This window comes from Mastomys coucha, unplaced genomic scaffold (assembly GCF_008632895.1).
Source record: "Mastomys coucha isolate ucsf_1 unplaced genomic scaffold, UCSF_Mcou_1 pScaffold21, whole genome shotgun sequence".
Taxonomy (NCBI): Eukaryota; Metazoa; Chordata; class Mammalia; order Rodentia; family Muridae; genus Mastomys; species Mastomys coucha.
This window is the reverse complement of record NW_022196904.1, coordinates 112,566,313-112,590,297: the sequence shown is the minus strand read 5'-3', so window position 1 is coordinate 112,590,297 and position 23,985 is coordinate 112,566,313. Positions and strand designations below refer to the sequence as shown.

General features: G+C 43.2%; 1 long non-coding RNA gene across 1 annotated transcript; it reads left to right on the top strand.

Annotated features, from left to right (window-relative positions):
* Window positions 1–15,106: 15,106 nt before the first annotated feature.
* Window positions 15,107–16,417, top strand: LOC116100894. The gene is made up of 2 exons (XR_004122710.1): window positions 15,107–15,163; window positions 16,234–16,417. It is a non-coding gene; the product is annotated as an uncharacterized LOC116100894 (long non-coding RNA).
* Window positions 16,418–23,985: the final 7,568 nt, after the last annotated feature.

Here is a 23,985-nt window from a genome sequence, read left to right as displayed (position 1 = left end):
GGGAGGGGAGGGGAGGGAAAGGAAGAAACATTAACCAAAACTGAAGAAACAAAGCAGTCCATATCAGCAGATACATGATAGTCTACCAGAAAGCCCAAGGGCTCTACCAAAAACACGTGAGCTAATAAATGGATTCAAGAGACACTAAAACATCAATTGTGGGTCTGTTTGTCCATATATACAAAAACTAATCACCCTCCAGTTAACAATGATCACATGGAAATTTCATTTGAAACATACAATAATTTATAATTGCTCAAAAAAATGAAACAGTGAGTTATAAACCTGATTAAATATGTACACATATTAGGTTGAAAACTACCAAGCCAAATATCAAAATGAACAGAAAAGTGGGGCACGTTCCATGAGTAGAACCCTCATTAGAGTAAAGATCTCGAAAAGCTAAAATAACTAAAATAATTTTGAATCAGAGAAACTAAGGAGTCACTGCACTTATGATGATTGATTATCTATAGCTACAATAATCCTGTGTAGGATTGATAGCAGAGAGATCAACCAAGAGTCCATTGGGGGAAAGAGCAACTCCAAAGTTGGTGCCACACAGATGTAATCAAGTAATGTATTTTTCTTTTTTTTTTTAATTGCAGTATGTGGAACTGAGCCTACAGGCAAGCACACGCTAAGAAAGCACCATACCTCTGAGCTACACTACCAGCCCAACCAACTGATTTTTAACACAGATGTAAAAGTAATTTGATGGAGAACACATCGCCTCCACAAATGCTGCTAGATCACAGGCAAGCCTATGGATACTTTAGAAGACGGCAAAGAATGAAATCTTTGAGACATGAGATGTGGTCAAGAACTCTCAAATATGTCACCAAAACCATGCTTTGTAAAAGAATAAATTGGTAAGTTAGACTTTAAAATGGAAACTTCCTATTCTGTGAGAGACACTGATGAGAGGATAAACTAAAAAAAAAAAAAAAAAAAAAAAAAAAAAAAAAAAAAAGTAACTGTATTTAGCAAAAGGCTTGCATTTAGAATAGAAAAATCTTAAAGCAATTTTAGAAAAAATACGGTCTAATGCAAAAATGAACAAAAGGCACAGACAGTCTGCCTAGGAGGGCAAAGAGATGACAAAAGCGATGACATAAAAATTGTTTGACGTCTGCAGCCGGTTGGAAACGGAAAGCTAAGATTACCATGAGGTCCCAGCACATGTTAATTAAAGCAGCAACTGTGACAATACCAAATGCTGGTAAGGACATGGAAAAAACAATTTCTTACATGTTTTGTAATGAAAAACGGCATGGCCACTCTGTGAAGAATAGATTATGAGGGGCTGGGGAGAGTCTACTCCACAGCTGCTTGCAGCACAAGCATGAGGACCTTAACTCAAAACCCAGAAGCCATCACAAAAAGCCAGGGGAGGTGGCAGCCCTGAAAGGCAGAGAGCAGGAGTCCTGGGGTTCACTGGGCAGCCAGCTTAGCTGAATCAGGAAACCCAGGCTCCTGAGAGAGACTGGCCACCAAAAGTAAGGTGGATCACTCCTGAAGGATGACATCAAAGGTTGGTCTTTAGTCTCCACAAGCACACACATCTGTACATACACATGCACCTACACACATGAAACCATGCACATGCACTACTCACATGAAACCGTGCACATATACAGTAAATTAGAAAGAAGAATAAATAAAAATTGTAAAAGAAAATATGTACCTGCTAATGACCCTGAAATTGTACTCCTGGGAATTTATTTCTAAATAGTTAAAATTCATCTCCACATGAAAACCTCTACACAATTATTCATAACAACTTTATGATGGTAGTAGCCGCAAGCCACAAATAATCAGAGTGTCCCTCAGTAGGTGAACTTAAACAAACAATGCTACATCCATGCCCTGGAACACCACTCAGAATACCACTCAAAGATGAAAATCAATAAACTATTGATACAATTTAAGCAGCTCTCAAGGGCATTACACTGACAAGAGAAAAAGCTACTCTCAAAAGGATGTATGTTTTATAATTCCACTTAAGAAACATTCTCAAAGGCATAAACTTTTAGAAATAGCGGGTATGTCAGTGGTTGCTGTGTGTCAGGGATGGTGGAGGCGAATGTCTGAGTGGAACTAAAAAGATGCAGGAGACAACATCTGAGTTCACCTACCCCATACTGGACCAGTGCTCATTAAACTCCTAACTGTGAGTTGGGTATTTTAATGGTTACTAGAGATGAGGTTACAAGATAAAATAAATAATAAGTTAAATTTGAACTTCACAAATAAAATAATTTGAAAAAGTATGTTCTATTGCCACTCTTGAAACATACTTAGACCAAATTCTTATTCATTATCATAGGAGAGATGGCAGGCCTCACTGACAAGGTGGTGGCCACTCCCACATAAACTTCGGTAAACAGCCACCAAGCAGAGGCCAAGCAGCTGCAGAGGCAACTTCCACAGACAGGGCAAACTGAAGCCTGCCTGAGAGCCTAGAGATGGTGGTGCAACAATGACGGCCAATCAGGAACTGTCACTTGGAGGACATGCTTTTGCTTGGGACCAATGGGACTCCTATGGAAGATATAAAGGGCACTTCCAAGAATTAATAAACGAGCTTGCTGCCACATTCTCACCTGCTCCCAGAATCTGAACCACTGAGTCTGTGCCTTCTCATCCACTACCCCCAAGGGGGATACTGGGCAGGACAGGACAGAGGACTCAGGCAACACATTGTTTCTCTGAATCTCAAGTTTAACTGTATGTCTTGGATTGTTGTTATTGTTTCTGGTTTGATGCTTATTTTGCTACATCTGACATTCTTGATCTTTATTCTCATCAAATTCATAATCTCATTGGTTGAAAAGAAAAACATAATTATCTTATAAAAATTAGAATACCATTTTCTAGTGAAGACAATGAAGAAACAACTTTAGGTAGAGACTCTGGGAAGATGATATTCCAGATGCTGAGACCCGGAGCAAGAGGCTTATCAAAACCAGAGTAAGAGTGATCAAAGCAGGAAGAAGTGCTAGGGCTTTGATAAAGGAATGGTTTGAAAAGAAGGTGGGGACACTTGAAGCTACATAAGTAAGGTAAAGGAGTGGACAGAGTGGGTTTATAGAGAAAGAGAAAGAATAAGACAAAATCCCTTGGACAAAAGAGACATAATAAAGTACTTTGCACTAGGAAACAACCAAAGGAAAAAGAAATCATAAACCTCTTTTTTTTTTAATATCATTCACAGAAATGCTTTGGCAAAGAGCAAAAATTAAGGCAAGTAAAGTGTATCCAAGATCCCTGCAGTAAATAATCCAGAAGAAAGGATGATGAAGACAATTGTAGCTTAAGCTGAGACAAGAAAAAGGAAAGGCAGAGATGAATCTGGAAACAAGGTCAACAAGACATAGTATAGACTGAAAAGACAGATGGGGTTGGAGAGATGGCTCAGAGGTTAAGAGCATTCCTGCTCTTGCAGAGGACCTGGGTTCAATTCCCAGAACCCACATAGCAGCTGACAGTTATCTTTAGCTTCAGTTCCATGAGATCTTATGTCCTCTTCTGGTCTCTGTGGGTACTGTATGCACATGGTGCACATTTGTATGCATGCAAATAGTCAAACAAATAAAATAATTTTTTTTTTAAGAAAAAGGACAGAAGGGGATAGGAAGGGTCAAAGCTCCAAGGTCATTGGAGGTAGAAAACCAGCAACAAGCCTTTTAAGAAACACTCAGAAATCAGCAGGAACAAGACATGATTCTTAAAAGATGGGAGGGCATTATTTTTTAAAATGTCTACGCAAGGATACTGTGAGAAATTCATGAGTGGATGGCTTGGTCTGAGAGCAGTTTGTAAGGCACTGACTGATGGACAGACTCTAGATAGAGCAGCAGCAGCATCTAGACCAAACAATCATCGCCCCCGCCCCAGCAACATCCCCAGCCCATGTCTGCCAAAAAAGGACTTAAAGAAGATACTTTCCCCAGAACTTCTTATACTTCTGAGAGTTAGGCAACAGTCCTTATGTTTGTGAAGATTAAATTAACTAATGCCCACTGATCTTCGCCTCAGAGTCTAGAGACTTATTGTCATCACCACCATCATCACCACCACCAAATTGACATCATCACCATCATCACCACCACCAAATCATCATCATCACCATCATCATCACCACCATCTTTATCATTGTCTTCATAGCTACCACTTAAATAGTACACGCTACATTCTAATACCATGTTCTAAATGCTCTGCCTCTGTGGAAGGCTAGGGTGGTCCTGGACGTTCCCTCAGGCCTTGATGTGTTGAGAAAGAACTTAATCTCTTATCTAAAGCTAGAAACATGCTTGGAGTGTAATGGCTTCAGTAATGGCCTGGGCCAGGGACCTTAGAAGAGCTAAGATGCTGAGAACCCAGCTCTTCCCACCCTAAGGGGCTGAGTGCGTACTCAGCCCATGGAGCTCTAGAGATACCCTGTGTTTACTTGTGCAGCATAGCTTGGTTACTTTCTTTCTGACTTTTTCCCACTGTGTGATAGCTTTGTTCTGACTGTTTCATTCCTCCCCTTCCCCCCCAAAAAAAAACCTGCTGTGATAAGATGTTGTTCTTCTTAACAATACTTGCTTGGCAAGGCTTGTGCAAGACCTCATGGCTCCAGATTTCCTGTATATATTCTTTATCTTCTAATCCCCTGGTCCTCCCCTTAGGACCTTGTCACAGAAGAATGTCCTGCTGGTTCAGGTCAGCTTCAACTTATTCGGTTAGCATTTAAAAATTACTTAGCTGCCGTTGTTTATTTTGTTATTCTTGTTAGTTCTGAATAACTTGCCCTCAGCGATAGGCAGTAAGGGAAGATGTGAGTGCCAGTCTGGTGCTCTAGAACGAGGGTTCTAAGGAGGAGACTGTTGATGCTCCATGGGGCATCTGGAGGAAGCAGAGAAGAGGCAAAGGTGACTCTAAAGCAGGCTCAGAACTCTTACAGCCTGTTTCAGCCAGCACTAGGGCTCCCTGGCAGGTGACAGGACTTCCTCACACTTCCTCACAGAGGTTCGCATTCCATCGTGGAGCCTGAGCCACAGGTTGTTTCAGAGAAGCAGTTGAGGCATGTTGGCATGGAGACCTCACATGTGTTCTTCAGTTCATCCACTTTTCGCTGGTCACACATAGACATCAGTACATTTAAGCATCTCGTGGACTTTGAGGAGCAGAGAGAGTTCTCAACAGTATCCAAGTGAGGAAGCTGAGGCTCAGTGCGGTTAAGAAACTTGCCCAAAGTCTCACCAGATACCATCAGAGCCAGTTTATGTTCCTCCTTCCACCACACTGGTCAACATTTTTAAAATATGAAGAAGGCTGACTATGAACAAATTGAAAGAATTCAAAATCAAAGGTCTGCAGGGTGCCATGGTAGGTAAAGGTGCTTGCCAAACAATCCTGGTGACCTTGAATCCCCAGAGCCTGTCCTCCATGGAAGGTATATGGAGCGAACCAACTCTATAAAACTGTCCTCTTGACCTCCACGTGTTCTTCACCTTAGCATGTAAATATGTGCACATATGTATACAGAGAAGGGGGGGAGAGAGAGAGAGAGAGACCTTACTTTAAATATACCAATGAGGAAGCGAGCAAAGAATATGAATAGTAAACTAGCAGCAAAGCATACAAATAGCCCCCAAAAAGGACAAGATAAAAATAAAATATATATCTTTAAAGTATGTATGCATCATGTGGTAGATTGAAAAGGAATGGCCCCATAGGCTCATATATTTGAATGTTTGTCATAAGGAGTAGAACTACTTGACAGGGACTAGGAGATGTGGCCTTGTTGGAGGAAGTATGTCACTGGGAATGGGGTGTGGGGTTTCTAATGCTCAAGCCAGACCCAGTATCTCTCTCTTCCTATTGTCTATGGATATGGATATAGAACTTTCACCTCCTTCCCCAGCACCATGTCTACCTGTGTGTCTCCATGTTTCCTGCCATGCTGGTAATGGACCAACCCTCCAAAACTGTAGGCAAGCTCCAATTAAATGGCTTCCTTTATAAGAGTTGCCCTGGTCATGGTATCTTTTCACAGCAATCAAACGTTGACTAAGACACCTCATTTTGCATCAAACTTGTTTGTAAAATGTAAGTCAGGAAACACTAAGCATTGGAAGGATATAAAGGAGAGATCGTAAATTATATGATGTTCTCAAAGAGCTGGTGACAGAAATGTCAAAGACATCACCCAGGAATGTCACTTTTAAAGAAGGACCACACAGAAGCTTGCTCTCACAAACAAGGAAACATGCACGAAGATCCTTCCTGTCAATAACAGGAAAAGGGGCGCATTTACGTGACTGTGACCAAGGAGTGGGCACTTCATATGTAGTCGGTTCTTATTGTGTAACAGTGTTCTGCAGTTACAAGGAACGAATCAATTACTGTACCCCCTGGTGAAATCTCCAGCAGCAGACATGACGGGAGAAAGCAAGTCTGCAGCATTTGGTGGCAAGGGTGGCACCAGCAGCTGAGGAAATGAACCGGAGAGTCAGTTCTAGGGCCAGAGAAGAGGGCATGCTGCTATAGCCAGAAGGGTCATGGCTGAACTGCCTCCGCAGGTCTGCTTCTAAACTTGTTTCATTTCTTACTGATTTGCTCCTTGCCAGTTTTCTGTCTCCCCCTATGTGGTTAGCCAACTTTGTAATACTACTACCACAGCATACCTGAAGCTGGATGCTTATTAAGCAAAGAAGACTGTTTAGCTTTCAGTTTTGGATCTAAAACTAGATGGCCCTGTGCTCTGATGGAAGCCCCGAGGCAGACACATCACAGTCTGGGAGTGTTTACAGGGATAGGGGATCAATCGTGTAATCAAAGGGGAAGCTGGGCCAGGTTTGCTCTTTGATAACAACTGGCGGTTATATAACTAACCCACTCCACAAGATGAGCCACAATCCCTTCCAATAGTGGCAACCCCAAGGCCCAGCCACCTCCCACGAGGCCCCACCTCCTAGCGCTTCTATAATCCTCAATACTACATGAGGGATCAAGCCTTCTGCACACTATGTATGAACCCTAGGAGGACATACTCAAACCACAACCAAACTAACACCTTCAACCTTCAAAGCCGTACCTCCTCCAACTCCCTCCCTCTCTCTCCCTCTTCATCCCCCCTCCCCTCCCTCTCTTTCCCTCCTCCACCCCTCCTCCCCCTTTATCTCTTTCACTCTCCCTAGAATCAATCTAGATTCCTGAGTTTCACAGACATGATAAATCCCCTGACATTTTAACTAAAATTTCATATTTATGAGCATTTTTATGGGGAATGGGTCAATGTTTTTCATCTCTGAGTTGCTCTAAGAGTTCAGTGTTCCATCAAAAAATTAAAATTAAAGGGAAAATCTGTCAGAGAATATAACCTTGATGCAGTTTCCTGGGCCTATCATGTCTCAAAAATAGTTATTTCTTATAAAGAAAACATAAAGGAGGGAGAAAATGTAAAGGGAATTGTTCTGACCCTGTCCATTCACCCTGTGCCCTGGGGGGAAATGCCCTGCCTTGGAAACGTAAACATCACCATCCTTCTCGGGCCACCAGGCCTCCCATCCATCACCACAGGCATGTTCTGGGCAGCAGCAGCAGCCAGCTTCGTTTCCTGCCATTCATGACCCCCTCTTTATCAGATGTCAGGGTCTGACAGAGGCCAGCTCATTGACAAGAAGAGAGATTTTCCTAAAGGAGCCTGTACACCATCATTGGAGGGGATGTTACCAGGGATCACCAATTCTGGGAAGCATGACCCAGCAGAGCACCCAAGCCCACATGCATCTAGTCACTGTTACCATGTTCATCTGTAACTAGACTTGTGGGACTCCTTAAATCCTCTAGGGAGATTACAGATCCTCTGTGGAGACAAGAGAGATGGGAGCAGTCAGTGCACATACCTGGGGTCAGCCAAGGATCAGGGATCAGCCAAGGCTCAAGGATCAGCCAAGGACCAGGGATCAGCCAAGGACCAGGGATCAGCCAAGGACCAGGGATCAGCCAAGGATCAGGCAGGCAGCTCTGCTGCTGACTCTGAACAACTTGCCTGAGTGCCTATTGGTTAACTTCTGAACATCTGGACTGGCCTCTGTCAGATAGCTAAGTTGCTTCTGCTCTGCTCTAAGTGTCTCTCCACAGGCACACTTGTGTGGCCACATTCTCATGGTGAGGGCAGAGGTCTCTGAGAAAGCCAGCACCAACCTGCAAGCCTATTTCAAGTCCCTGCCTGCATTTCACCTGCTAATACACCATCAGCCAAAGCAAGTTACCAGGCCAGCCCCAAGTCAAGGGCAGGCATTGTTGTCTTACCCACGGTGGGAGGTCATAACTCGGTGCACTGAGGCCAGCTTCTGTCTATTATCAATTATGCAGCCTTAAGGATACCTTTTGAATAACAGACACCTTCTCATTGTCTGATTGGTGGATACATTTTAAGTGAGGTAAAACACAGCTTATGTACACAATTCCAAGCCTGCCTACCAGAGGACAAGAGCCCTGTAGAAGAAAACAAAGGCATCTCCACCAGCCTTGCAGCTACCTGTGGAGGGACAGAAATTCAGCTGAGTCCAGTAGACCCTACATTGGTCTACATTGGAAATGCCACCCAACCAAGCCCAGCCCAAACAGCCAAATCCTGGAATCCAAAGCTCATGAAAGATGCCATTTTGTTACATCTTACAGTGTCGATGTGTTTCATAAGCAGAGCTGGGATGTAGTTCCATTCAACAAATAATTATTAGAGTCCTCACTCCTCACCAGGAGGCTTGTCCTAGGCAGATGATACAGAATGGTGACATGTTCTGACTTTAGGAGTTTACCTTCTGGGTTAAGCAGCTTCTCTTTTCATTTATAAAGCTTAATCTCTCTTGTCTGAGCAAGAATGGTAAAGACTCTGAAAAAAAAAACCAATAGTAATGTACAATCCCTGCCCTGAGCTAAGGTCTGTGACTTAAGATCTCACACAGGGAATGAGCCTCGTGATTTCTGAAGGAGCAGCCTTCCAGTGCGAGAAAACCTCATAGCAAAGCTCCGGGAGTGGGCTGCAGCCTGCAGAGAATACAAGACAAAGTCAGGAAGGCAAAAGGAGAAGCCAGTCCGTGTGAGGACCAAGAGCTCACATGGGGTCTTTCATGGGTTCGGGTAGAGTTCTCATTTTCTGCCTCTCTTTCAAGAAGACCCCGAGCAGGCAGCAGTCCAGAGCTGGTGGACTTTGTTGGAGAGAGCTGTCATTTTTGGGCACAGGCTGCCCTCTGCTGTTATGCTTTGGATTATCACCCACAGATTTCACTGTCCTCGTCAGGAGGTTGTCACATCCACTGCAAACACAAAACCCTGGGGGACAGCATTTTCCAAATATGATCACTGCCACCTGTATGTTACCTTTTGAAATTCGTGGAGACATTTTTGTGGTGCTAGGGCCTGAACCAAGGCCTTCTATATACTAAGCAAGTGTTCTACCGCTGAGCCATGCCTCCCAGCCCCTAAGACTGTTACAAGCTCCCAGTAAAACTGAGAAGTTACAGAGATTTCTCACAACACCCACCCCTATGACAATCTTCATTGTCATCATGGCTGGATTTAGAGTCACAGAGCAAAGAAGATGCCTGGGGCTTGCCGCCCAGTTACACTCCATCAGTGAGTTCAGAGTTCAATGAAATGCCTCTCAAAAAAAAAAAAAAAAAAAAAAAAACCTAGGCCTAGTGGTGCATTCCCATAATCCTGGCACTTGGGGGATGAAGGCAAGAGGATTAGGAGTTTGAGGCCAGCCTCAGCTGCAGAAGGAGTTTGAGGCCACCCTGGACCTAGCTTCAAAAAAAAAACAAAGAACAAAAGAGCTGTGGAGAGATCTGGAAGCCGCCTGTGCTGGTTATTCTTCTGATGCTGTGATGCAGCGCCATCCAAAGGCAACTCGCAGAAGGACGTTTATCTAAATTTGTGTCTCTGCGTAGGTCATCTGTTCTCCTTGGATCTATTGACACTGGAATAGAAATGGGGACAACAGGCTGCAGGCACGGCTGCAGGGATGGGCAGCTGAGAGCTCACATCTTGAACCACAAGCTTGAAGCAAAGAGAGCAGACAAGACATTAACCTACTAAATCCTGCCCCAGTGACACACTTCCTTCACCAAGGCTGCACCTCCTAAACATCCCTAAGGACTGGGGGATCAAGTATTCAAATGCCTGAACCTGGGGGACATTTCTCATTCAAACCAGTATAACACCATCAATCTCTGACCTGCATAAGCATTCTCATACCTGAGCACTTGTACACAGACACACACACATACACACAGATACAAATAGACACAGACGCACACAGAGAGACACAGAGACACACAGAGACATTCACACACAGATACAGACACACACAGAGACACACACAGAGATATACACACACACAGAGGGAGACACACACAGAGACACAGATACAAACACATACAGACACACACAGAGATACACACAAACACACACACACACACACACACACACACACGCATCTCCACAATTTTGCCAGGAATCTGAGAAGGAATTATACTGTGTGTTCCAGCTAGATGACATTCCAGAAAAGGCAAGTCACAGCATGCTGTTTTAAAGTCTTCGTTACCAGGCACAGTGTGGTGGTGCCTTCCTGTAATCCCAGCCCTTGGAAGGCTGAAGCAGGCAGATTGCAAATTTGAGGCCAGTCTCAGCTACAGAAAAACTGGGTCTCAAAAAAAGAATCGTCACCCATTTGTTCATTAGCTTCTCCACAAGCACCTTCAGGCGGGGCTGTGTGGGCATCATGGGCCTATTTTGCAGAAGGAAAAACTGAGACTGAGGGATACTACAGAGCACGCACTTTGCCTCTTTGACCAATGCAGGGGAAAACAGACAGTGAGAGTCAGAACCTCGTAACCTCTGCTCAAGCGCAAATAATCCCCAGGGAGAATGGATGACTTGCTCCACAAATTTAAAAATGGCAAATCCAAAATTAAAGTTTAGCATGTATCCATCAAAGGAGCCTCACAGTTTGTCCTGCCCACCCTGAGTCTCTACACAGCCCCTGAGGGACTTGGGCTTGGGGTATGAAGGGTTCACAGCCTTCAGCAGTCGATGGTGGGCGATGTCACACTGTATGCATCGGGTGATATTCTTACATTTTGATCCGTGCTTCCATGCTCAGTGTTTCCTGCTCCCCTCCCCTCCTCCGCACTTTTCAGATGGCAGAAATGTTCTATGCCCACGGCCCAGGGTGGGTTTGTTAGAGTAGAAAATGTGTGAGGAAAGAACACGGACCCTCTGCTCGGTAGCCAGAAACGTCTCCTAAAACTCGGAGGGACTCCCGGGAGAGAAAGCCTCTGAGCCAGCACAGGCTAGCCATGGGACAGGGCAGGCCTTAATGGACTTGAGCATCCGCCTTGGGCACAGACCACAAAACCTACAAAACCACTAGACGGTGAGCCATACTGGTGACACACTGGGCCCTCCTGCCTTTGGAGACAGTAAAGCCCCACCGGACTGAGAAGAAAACAATGTGGATTCTGATAGACAGCACAGCTGAGTGCCAACTCCCACAGGTAAACATCCACCTGTAAGATGCCCACCTGCCCCACTGGCCCTAAGTGGAGCAACAATGGAAGACAGAACCCCCAGGTCAGATTGGGAAGCTAGAAGATGAAACAAACATCGTACTTTTTTTTTTTATTAGATGATTTCTTTGTTTGCATTTCAAATGTTATCCTGTTTCCTGGTTTTCCTTCCAGGAAAAAAATCCTGTTCCCTTCCCTTCCCCCTGCTCACCAACCCACCCTCTACCGCTTCCTTGCTCTGGCATTCCACTACACTGGGGCATAGAGCCTTCACAGGACCAAGGGCCTCTCCTCCCATTGATGACTTACTAGGCTTCCTCTGCTACATATGCAGCTAGAGCCATGAGTTCCACCATGAGTACTCTTTGGTTGGTGGTTTAGTCCCTGGGAGCTCTGATGGTACTAGTTAGTTCATATTGTTGTTCCTCCTAAGGGGCTGCAAACCCCTTCAGCTCCTTGGGTCCTTTCTCTAGCTCCTTCATTGGGGACCCTGTGCTCAGTCTAATGGATGGCTGTGGGTCTCTACTTCTGTATTTGTCAGGCACTGTCAGAGCCTCTCAGGAGACAGCTATATCAGGCTCCTGTTAGCCAGCACTTACTGGCATCCACAATAGTCTCTGGGTTTGAAATTATATATGGGAAGGATCCCCAGGTGGGGCAGTCCCTGGATTGTCCTTCCTTCAGTCTTTGCTCCACACTTTGTCTCTGCAACTCCTACAAACACTGTATTTATTACACGTATGGAAAGTACAAATAATTCAACAAGCAGACTGGAAGAGGTCTTGATAGTGCCTTTTATCCAGTGTGAATGTGACTTAAGATAAACCCCTTCACCTCCTTTAGAATGAATGAAACATCTATGAGTTTTAGCAAGATCCATGAACCAGGCAGGGACTGAAGCCTCCCCTGTAACTTTACACTGGACCCCATCTCCACTCTGAAGAAGGTGGGGCTGAGGGACTTTTTACTTGATATAGCCCTAGCTGGCCTTTGAACTTGTAGCAGGTTTCCTGCATCCACCTCCCAGTTATAGGAGACTACAAGCCAATGCCAAGGAGCCCAGCAGTAAACTATTTTTTTCCTTATAAACAGATTTCTGGTGAATCTGAAAGCAATATTAAAAGTCACTAAGCATCCCCACAGCAATGAGTGTACCCTATAATTCTCGGTGTCTGCCATTTCCCCAACAAAAGGACTTTCTGAGAGAGATGGATGACTCCAAGGTGAGGATGGAGAAAGGCCGAGTGAGTGTGAAGTGCCTTGTCCTTAGAAGAAAGGAAGTTCCCAAATGATGGGGGATAGATATGTCAGCATGATTCAGGAGTCAGTTTAACACCCCTAGCCAAATCTGCAACAGTATAGCACTAAAATAAATGATAACACTGCTTTATAATCTAGAGATGAAAGTAACTCACAAATTCATATAAATTTAAGTAAATGTATAGATAAAATAAACAAATGGGAGAAAGGAAACATTTTGCTAATAGTAGAATCTCAATTAGTAAATCCAGAAGCCACCAAGGACTTAGAAAATCAACACTTGGCAGTCACCATAGCAACAATTGTTTCAGGCAAGACTCCTAAGTGAATGTTAAAGTCAGTAAGTAAATATATAATAAACAGAGCATTTACATGATCTCAGAGCATCTCCCAGGAGGAGCCACAGAGGGTTTACAGTGGGAAGCTGGCTGGCATCACATTAGCCCGCAACTGCATCTTTGCCTTTCTGTGCTCTGAGTTGTGCAAGCACAGAGATTTATGTTTTGCTCAGTCTGTGAGGCAACGATCGGAACAGCAATTCTTTGTCCTGACTGACGCCGGGCACAGATTAGGCACTCAGCATATGCTTTTGGGCTGGCCTCATATTCATAATATTAACTTCTTTACTAGTTATATTTATATGCTTTGCTTTCTTAGTTTTATCACCTGATCTTTCACGACTGAGACAATGAAACAATGGTTTCCTGCCCTTGTATCCTGCCTAAGGTCTCCTGTTACATTGTTTATTAGCAGTTCAATTGCACATGCCGCCATTTGGAATGTACACATTTGTGCTTTGCCGAGGTCATATCCTTGTCATCGTGATTACAGTGCCTCTTTGCTTATTATATGTCCTACCCCTCTTTTTCTTCCTTCCTCCCAACCCCCCTAGAGCTGGGACTTGAACCTAGATCCTCATTCATTCCAGATAAGCACTTTACCACTAAGCTACACCTCATGGCAGGTCAGAGAACAGGGAAGAAAGGTCCAGCTCTCCATTGGCTCTTCCGTCACTCATGGAATATCCCACCCAGAGTCAAAGCATCCCTCCCTCTACTGACCCTTTCTGGAAACACCCTCACATTAGGGTTCTCAATGGCTCTTCTTACACAAGTCTATGAGATATCTTGTGAAGGCTCTCCCAGGATTATTTGTATAAGTAGTGTTGGGGGTGCAGGCCAGTTCTAGTGCATGCCAACCAAGTGTTCTGTTAGATAATTGACAGCAATAACCCTCCAGTAACTCTTTTAAAAAAAGTTATGCTTAAAGTATTTTTCTCTATTTCCTATTTTTTTATGATTTTGGTATAGTCTGTAATCTACATTTTAATAATGTCATTTCCCAAATATTTGGTGATGCTTATAAAAAATGTACAAAAAGAAAACCTAAGGCTGGGGAATTAAGTCTGTTGGTAAAGTGTTTGCCTTGTAAATACAAAGACCTGAGTTTGGTCCCCAGAAGCAATGTAGAAAAACAAAGATAGTTGTGATGATATATTTGCAAACACCTGCACACAGACCAAAAAATTAAAGCTTTTTTTAATCTATGAAATAAAATTGAAAATGTGGTCATCCACGGGGGCGGAGGGGAAGCACAGCACAATACATTATGTGTACATGCACCTGCTTGGCTCTATGTACACTGCTTGCATGCAGTGCCCATGCAGACCAGCAGGGGGCGACAGATCTCCAGGAATAGGACACAACAGTTCCTGTGAGTGCTGAGAACCAAACCTGGATCCTCTGCAAGAGCAGCCACTGCTCTTAACCACTGAGCCATTACTCCAGCGCCCTGTGAGACATCTTGACAGCACTGCACACCAGAAGATGGAGAAATAATGTTGATATAGACCTGGAGAAAGTTGTGTGAGACCTGGACGTGTAGCTCTCGTCATCTTCGTATGAAGAAAACCATGAAGGAAGAGCACTGAACTCGTGATAGAGAAAATCAGCCTTTGAGAGTTATAGTTACAGTGGTGGCACACGCCTTTAATCCCGGCACTTGGGAGGCAGTGGCAGGCGGATTTCTGAGTTCAAGGCCAGCCTGGTCTACAGAGTGAGTTCCAGGACAGCCAGGGCTACACAGAGAAACCCTGTCTCTAAAAAAAAACAAAAACAAAAAGCAAACAAACAAACAAAAAGTTATAGTTAGTACGGGAACAGAAGAAAATATAAATATGTAAGCTGTGTTTTTAGCTCTTAATAAGATGCACACATGAAGCCAGCATCATGGAAAATAAATGCCTAGAAACCTTATAGATACAGTCATTGTGATGTCATAGCACATCAACACACCAAATGGAGCTGAAGTTTGAATTTATGATCTAAAAGATGAAGGTGAGAGATTTCCAAAAGGAGTCAAAAGGGGGTGGAGGTGAGGACAAAAACACAGAATGTCTAGTAAACTACTTGTCCAGTGCTGCAGAGTGCTAGTCTAGTTAGCTCCATGACAGAGGGCTTGCCCAGTATTACAGAGTGCTATCCTCCAAGTGCCACAGCTGTCATCTTCATCAGAGCATCTGTGGCTGTTGACACTTGATATTCCTTTATAGCAGGAGGAGGGAGGGCGGCATTGGACTACCACCCGGGATGTCCCTCCTTGCCCTGATTTACATGGCCTTGTGGTCTTAGGGGCTGCTGGAGCATAGAGAGAGGGAAGGTTCACTAAAGGGGCACTCTATGCAGCTACAGGAAAGTCATTATCCATTCTGGGGTGAGAATTTATAGTGCTGCGGCTGCTTTGGGGTCACCCACACTCCTGTAAGTAACCCCTCATGCCCATTGGTAATTGGGACCAATGAACTCATTGATTCCGCAGGTTAGCCTCTGGTGGCCTTGTACTTACCTGTCCAAGGTGGTGGTATCTCTCTGGGAAATGTTCTCACAGTGCCCAGCATGCATAAAGCCCTGTGTTCAAGTCCCAGCAATGCAGAAAACTAGAAGCAACGCAAACAGCAAAGACAGACAGAACAAATGAGACAAAGTTCAGAGGAACAAAGGTCCATATTAGGATTATCTATATGCCCATTAGGAGATCCAGAAGAGGGGACAGGGGTCACAGAGGGCAAAGCAATGAAAGAAACATTGCAGGAGTCACCCAAGAGAAACAAAGTCTATAAATACCAAACTGTTATAAAATACATCTTGACTTCTTTTCAGACTTACAAAAACTCAGAAATAGATGTCTCATTCTATCATTTTAATGGCAAAAAAAGAGGGAAGTATAAGGTCTGAAATGATGGAGGTCACTGGAGATTTGAGGAAATGTGAGCCAGGGTCACCTGTGCAGTGTACCCAGAGGGCACTTGGATTTTGTCCAGCTATTAAGATGCAGATAACAGGGTATACCAAGATCATAAGAAAATAGGGAATACAGAAAAATACTTTAAGTATAACTTTTCTTTTAGGAGTCACTGGACTGGAGGGTCACAGCTGTCAAGAGAACACACAAGCAAGAGAACACTTGATTGGCATGTACTATGACTGGCTTGCACCCCTAACACTACAAATACAAAAGTCAAGGGTTTGGGCCAAGCATCTTTAAATGCAAAAATATCCTTATTCAACAAAGATTAATTAGACATTGTGGTTCATCCATGTTTATTGTGGCACTATTTATAATATTTAAGATATGGAATCATCTAGATAACTAGATGAGGAAAATACATACTATAAATTGAATACTATCCACCCATAATAAAGAATAGAACTGTGAGATCTATAGCAAAATGGATAGAACTGGAGGAGACAATGTCACATGAAATAAGCCAGACGCAGCAATCCAAATGCCAGGTGTCTTCTATCACGTGTCGGAAAATATCAGCCTGGACATAGACCACTGAGTGCTAGAAGTCAAAGAGGAGTGTGGGACAAGGCTGTTGGAAAGGACAAGTCCTGGTGTCCAGCAACACAGTGGGTGATCATAAAACCCTAGGCTATGTCTTCTTACAGCAGAGAGAGGTAGTGATTAGCAGAGCATGCTGGGCATGTGAAAATGTTACTCCACATCCCACTAGTGTGTGCAATCAATGCATGTTAATTAAAAGGTAAAGAAGACATACATAAGGCTAACCTTAAGCAAATTAAATCACAGAGGCATGCTTCCAGGGCTGAGAAGAAAAGAAAGGTAATATGAAATTTCATAACCAAACAGGAAAAAAAAAACTCTACCAAAAAAAAAAAAAAACAGATTCATAACCAGCCACAGTATGGATGGTTTTAGCCAACTAATGGATTCTGAGAGGAAAAATCCACTTCAGATTGATTCCCTGAAACATTTACCAACAGGCATGAGGATTATCAATATAGATCAAATTTAATTTTCTATAGACATAATCATATTATTTATGTATGCAATGAAAGACATTTGTATTAACATAATACTTTATATAGTGTCTGTCATTATTCAATTTCTATTTTAAACCTATTTTTTAAATGTAAATGTTATAAGCCTTGCAGTGTGTGTAAGTCAGGAGCCAAGATAAAACAGGAACATGAAGAAAGTCTAGGAATACTAATTTCCAAATTTCAACATCTGAAAATATCCTACCAAGAGATTTTTGCCTTCAGATCACAGAACAAGAGGTGTGTATTTAAAATCCTAGTTAATGTGACAAAGAACTACAAATGTAAGGCTGACCAGGTAAGTCTAGAGAGGGACTATGGTCGTTTGAATATGCTTGACCCAAGAAGTGGCACTATTGGAGGCATGACCTTGTTGGGGTAGGTGTGGCCTTGTTGGAGGTGGGCAATGAGACCCTCCTCCTAACCACAAAGGAGCCAGTCTTCTCATAGTGGCCTTCAGATGAAGATGTAGAGCTCTCAGCTCCTCCTGCACCATGCCTGCCTGAAAGCTGCCATGCTCCCACCTTGATGATAAAGGACTGAACCTCTGAACCTGTAAGCCAGCCCTTAAATTCTGTCCTTCTAAGAGTTGCCATGGTCATGGTGTCTGTTCACAGCATTAAAACCGTAACTAACTAAGATAGGATTTCAAGTGAGACCATTCTATAACTTCAAAATCGAACATCTGTAAAGATGGGGTATGAGAAGCTACTAGGCAAGGGTTTAGAAAGGTTTTATGTGAATTGTGGCTATAACTGCCAGAACCATCCGGAAGAGAAATGGTTAAAAGACAGTTGTGGAGAGGGGAGCAGAAGGAGGAGGCCCTGCCTTTCTATATGGCTTAGCTTTTTCATATTTGTGTTCTAATTTAGTAATGATTTTTTAATGTGTTAAAATATTAGAGCAACCACTGAAGAATAGAATAGGATCTATAACTTCCAAAAACCCAATATAGAAAAAAATGAGCCAAAGAAATGCAATCAACACAAGGCTATGCAAGAGGATGAGGAAGGGGCAGCCTGAAACAAGGAAGTGTGGAGGGACGGAAAACAGATGCTATAATAGCCACACACAAAAAAAAAAAAAAAAAAAAAAAAAAAAAAAAAAAAAAGAAAAGAGAAAAAAAAAAGTCAAACTGACTGGAAAGTCAGCCTAATATACTGAGGACAAGAAACAGATTAAGAAACAGATTTATGAAGGATTTGGTAAAGGGTTTAGACATATTGTGTATGTTCATGGTAACAGCAATAAAATTAAGTTGTAAATTTAGGGAGGACTTTGAAAGAAAAAGATGTGGGAAGAAGAAAATTTAAAAAGAAGCTTGAATATTCTAAGGTGCTAGGGTGCACTGAGCCAAAACCATAGCAAACATCCAGCCAGTTACCCTGGGGAGCCCAGCTGTGACCACTCCACTAGAGGATAGCACAGGCTTAACGTACCCTTTAAATCCTCATGTTAAGGTTCTGAGCATCAGAATGTGCCTGTGTTTGCAGATAAGGTCTTTGAAGAGGTAAATTAAAATGGGGTCATTCAGGTTGACCCCCACCCAGTACAACCAGTCTCCTAAAAATACAAAATTTGGACAGAGGCAATTACAGAAAGAAGACATGTTAGTGCTCTTTCTATCACTGTGATGAAATGCCTGAGACATTCACCTTAAAGGAAGAGAAGGTTACTTGTTGACAGTCTCATGGTCACTTGGGATCTTTGTTGTAGAACTGCAGTGAGTGAGGCAGAAATCATGGAGGGGCGTCTCTGTGCATCAAAGCTTCCCAGCTTCATGTGGTAAGAAAGCAGAGAGGGAATGGAGCCAGGATGTCAATGTCTCCTTCAAGAGCACATAACCAGTGACCTAATTTCTGCCCACTAGGCCACACTTCCCTGAGGTTTTACCCTCTCCCAATGCCACTACAGATTGTCAACCAAAGTTTCAACCTATGAGCCTTTGAGAAATACTAAAGTCCTAAATGATAATAAATAAAACTATAACTTCTAACCTCCAGCACCTTGATCTTGGCCTCTTCCTGTTGTGTAAATCAGCCATCTCTAAGATAGCCCTGACAGATTTAAAGAAAGAAGACCTTGTAAAGGGAGAGTGCAGAACAGGAATAGCAGTGTGTGATCTCACCAGCTCTACCTTGGCAGTGTGTGATCTCACCAGCTCTACCCTGGCAGGGCTGGAATAATGAAGGCTCTACAGTGAGAATAGGCAACAGGTTTGGAAATAAATTCAATCATTGGGCTGCAGGAGAAGCTTGGGAAATTCTTGACCTTCGTGGTCCTATTTTACCTTTCACTGACATGGGCATGACTTGGATGGAAATGTTGATTAAATGTCTGTTGCCTTATTATTTAACTGTGGCCAGTGATCAGGGCAAGGGGACCGCAGCACACATAGAGCAGAGCAGGTTCTTCTGACGCCTTGGGAATCATCTTCCCAGCTGACGGACAACTCGCTGCCTTGTTTGCTTTCTTCCTCCCTTGCTGCTACTGAAAAAGATTGCTCCTGTTTAAGGAAATTAGGATATATAGGAAGAGTCAACAAAGGATATTGATAATCTCCAGCTGAATGACAGACTCCAAGGATGGGCTAATAGATCAAGAGAACAGAATGGGGATAGGAGTTAGTCCTGTACGCTTTTCAATTCATCTGTTTTCAACGAAGGTGTCAAGTCAGTGCAGTGCAGAGAGAGAAGACATTTTAACAAATGGTGCTGAAACCATTCAGTGGCCTACAGAAAAATCTAAAAGACTGTCTACCTCACATGGCTAAGCATGGCTGCACACGCCACAACCAGTACTCAGAAAGCTGAGGTATGAAGTTCATGATTTTGAGGCCAGTGTGAGCTACAGCAAGTCTGAAAGAAGGGGGAAAATGAACCTGTGCCCCCATCCCAACACATACCAAGAAAACAACTACAAGGGAGTCATAAAACAACATACAAAAAGCACCAAGCCTCACTTTTTAAATTTTTTTCATAATTTTATACATGAGTACTATATGTATATCATCTTCACCCCTCCCCCTCCCCATCCAACTTTTTCCTGTCCCCTACTCCCTTTCAATTTCGTGACCTCTTCTTCCTTAATTATTATTATTCCATACACATGTGTGTATAACTAGAGCTGTATGTTCAGTGTGCACACATGTTTAGTGCTGATCAGTTAGACCTGGAGAACCTGTCAGGAGACTCACCTCTGGAGAAGACTGATTTTCTTGAGTGCACTCAGAAGTCATTAATTGCCCGTAGCTCTTCACCTAGGGGTAGGACCTTTCCCCCACTGATATCAGTATAGCAACTGGTGTTCTCACCGTATGGGTCTTTTTAGGCTGCTACATGTTTGACGTTTTATGGGTGCAGTTTCTCTGTCATATATTGTCCTAGTTAGGGTTACTATTGCTGTGATGAAACACTATAACCCAAAGCAAGTTAGGAAGGAAAGGGTTTGTTTGACTTCCTCATTACAGTCCATAACTGAAGGAGGTCAGGGCAGGAACTCAAATAGGGCAGGAATCTGGAGACAGGAGCTGATACAGAGCCCATGGAGGATGCTGCTCCTGGCTACTTCCTGGATGCCTTACTCAGCTTACTTTCGTATAGAACCCAGGACCACCAGACCACAGTGGCCTGGGCCCTCCCACATCAACCACTAATTACACAAAGGCTGTACAGGTTTACACCCAGCTGATCTTGTGGAGGCATTTTCTCAATTAAGGTTCCCTCCTCTCAGATGACTATAGCTTGTATTAAGGTAAAATAAAAACAAACCAGCAAATATACAGAAGACACTATCTTACAGTATATGTCTCCATCTCTGGCTCTTAAAATTTCTCTGCCCTATCTTTCCTGATGTTCTCTGAGCCTCGGGTGTAGGGGCTATCAGTATCAGCTGAATGGCAGATGTATGTATCATTGTTGTGCACGTATGAAATGGGCTTGGGTGCCCACGTCAATTGTCCTCTGAATTTTGACTAGTTGTAGATCTCTTGAATGGACTCTGTCTACTGCAAAACAGCAAGCTTCTTTGATGAGACAGTAAGAGCTATACTTAGCTGTGGGTGTAAGTGTAATGTTTAGAATACAGTTAGAGAGTGTACTATCTTAGTACAGTGGTAGCAGCAAGCTCTCCTCTAGGTTCCATGACCTCGCCAGCCACAAGTATTTGGCCGGATTTCCAGCATCAGGCAGGAATCCCTTCTATTTAGTGAGCCTTAAGTCCAGTTAGACAAGTGTTGGCTGCCACTAAGATTTGAGTCCCACTATTGCACCTGGAAAAGCTTGGCCATAGCTGTGGTCTGCATGGGCTTTGGCTGGAACGATCTCTTGCTCTTCTCCCATAGCAGCATGTATATATTACACCTTTAGATCCCATGAGAGCTAGTCCTCAGAAAGACTTCCAGGCCAACTGTAAATCCATCCCTCCACATCTTCTTAAAAGGACAAAACACTTGAACAGAAACTGCACAATACTGTGAATTGTTGGGGGAACGCAAACAGCTGATTTGTTCTGTGTCTGTTGCTGTGCATGCATCTACCTGTGTCGTGTGCACATGTGTGAGGGAGTGCTATTCCCAAATGTGCATACATGAGGTCAGAGCTCAGCACCATGTGTCTTCCTCTAGTGCTCTCTATTTGGTTTGGGAGCACTGGTGTTCTTTTTCTCCACCTTATTTTAATTTAACATTTTCCTTAAATATTTGAGAATTTCATACATGCATACAATGTACTTGATCATATTCAGACCCATTCCTCCTCCCTGCTCCTCCCACATCCGCCTCACACTCCCCAACTTCCCCAACTTTGTGCTTTCTCTTTTTGCTTATTTTTTAATAACTCAGAGAGGTCAATTTGTACTGACCGTATATATTCAGTTGTTTAGGGCCATCCACTGAAGAGTGATATGCCTTACTGAAGCCACAGCCTTAAAGAAAACTGATTCTCTCTCCTCTGAAAGCTGTCTGCTGTCAATAACTACCCAGCTAGGAATGAGGGCTCCAGTCCCTACTCCCTCCATACTGGAATGTCTACAGGCTTGATTGTGCAGGTCTTATCATAGCTTCTGTGAGTTTATGAATGTAACAGCTCTGCCATATACAGAAGACAGCTACTGTTTCTCTCCGATCCTCACTGACCTCTGCCTCTTACAATCTTTGCATCCCCTCTTGCTCAGTGGTCCCTGAGCCTCTGGAGATTAGGTGTGGTGCACATATCCCATGTGTGGCTGAGCACCCCACTTCCTCCCTTGGCCAGCTGTGAGTTGCAATTCAACTAGCACCTACTCCATGAGGAAGCTTTTTTATGACGTCTGAGAGCTGCAGTCATCTATGGGATATAAATTTAGAAGGGAGTTTGATACTATGTTCATTTAGCAAAATAATAGTAGGTTTATCCCCAGAGCCTATGCACTCCCCAACCATAAGTTCTTGGCCAGAGATATAATTGCACCAATCATCACAGCAGGTCTTCAACTAACTCAGAAGCAGTTGGTTTTCCCCAGAACATCCATGCCACTATTGCGCCTCTGGGTCTGTCCTGCTAGTTCAGTCATTAGTGTAGCTTAGGCACTCACATCTGGGTAAGACTTAATGATTCTTCTTCCCCAGCACCTACATAGCACTTTCCAGTACTATGAAAGCCAGACAATAAGAAAGATACTTCCTAATCATTATCAATTTGATTTCTCCATGTCCTGTGACCAAAATGTCTTATGAAACAAGGTCTCTAACCAAACTGCACTTAGTTTCAGCTAGACTGTCTGTCTAGGGAGTCCCCAGTGTCTCTCTCCATCCCTATCACAGTTGATATGACAGACATAGCCTGCATTGCCAAACTTTTACATAGATGGTGGAAATCAGAACTCTGCCTCTGAGCCATTTCCCAAACCCTCTGGTTTGTAACCCTGCTATTTAGCTATCAGCTGTAAATGATATACCTAAAACAAAACCTACCTCAGAAAACATGATAAATAAAAAAAAAGCTGTAAAACAGTTTATTCAGCATTGTTCAAAAGTGAAAACGAAAATGAAGATCAATGTAATCAGAATTTACTCTTTTACATCTCTGATGTAGAGACAGAAATCTTAGGAACAAACTAAAGAAAAACTCACCCATGTTTATAGGGATGGACACACAAAAGCATCATTGCAGACTTGCTTGGGAGACTGAAAACTTGAAAACTTTCTAAATACCAGATGGTAATCAGGGTGTTTAGTGCTGCGGTCTCCATGTTGTTCATGAAACACAGTTACTGAGACCACAAGGCAGATGAACATTAGGCCAAACGAGGGGTGGGAGAAAATCATAGAGCAATGTAAATTATCCCTGTCTATTCTTAGATACATAAGCAAAGATGTGAATGAAGGCAAAGGTATGTTTCTAAAGGGACTCACATGGAAGCTTAGCAGCGTTTACCTCTGCCCAAGAGCTGTGTTGCGTCTTTCTTGATTTTTGTGTCACATGACCTGTTGGTCACTAAGATGAATTTACTAATTAACTCTGGAATTAGGAGAAAGTCAAACTATGTGTAGAAGGCCATGCTCACACTCTGAAAAGCATCACACACATTGTTTCACCATGTCCTTCCTGTGAGATGGGCAACCAAAAACTGGGAACTGGAGCTTAGAAAATAAGCTGGTAAGTTTCAGCAGCAAGTTAAAATCATCTAATCTGATAATTGGGTCTCCCCTCAGATCTCAGGGATCAGAACCTCTGAGGGTCTTTTCCAGCTGAAGGTATTTATAAAATATTCCATGAGTGTATAATATGCAGCCATGGCTGAGAATCAGTAGTTCTCCTTAGGAGGCCACACTGTTA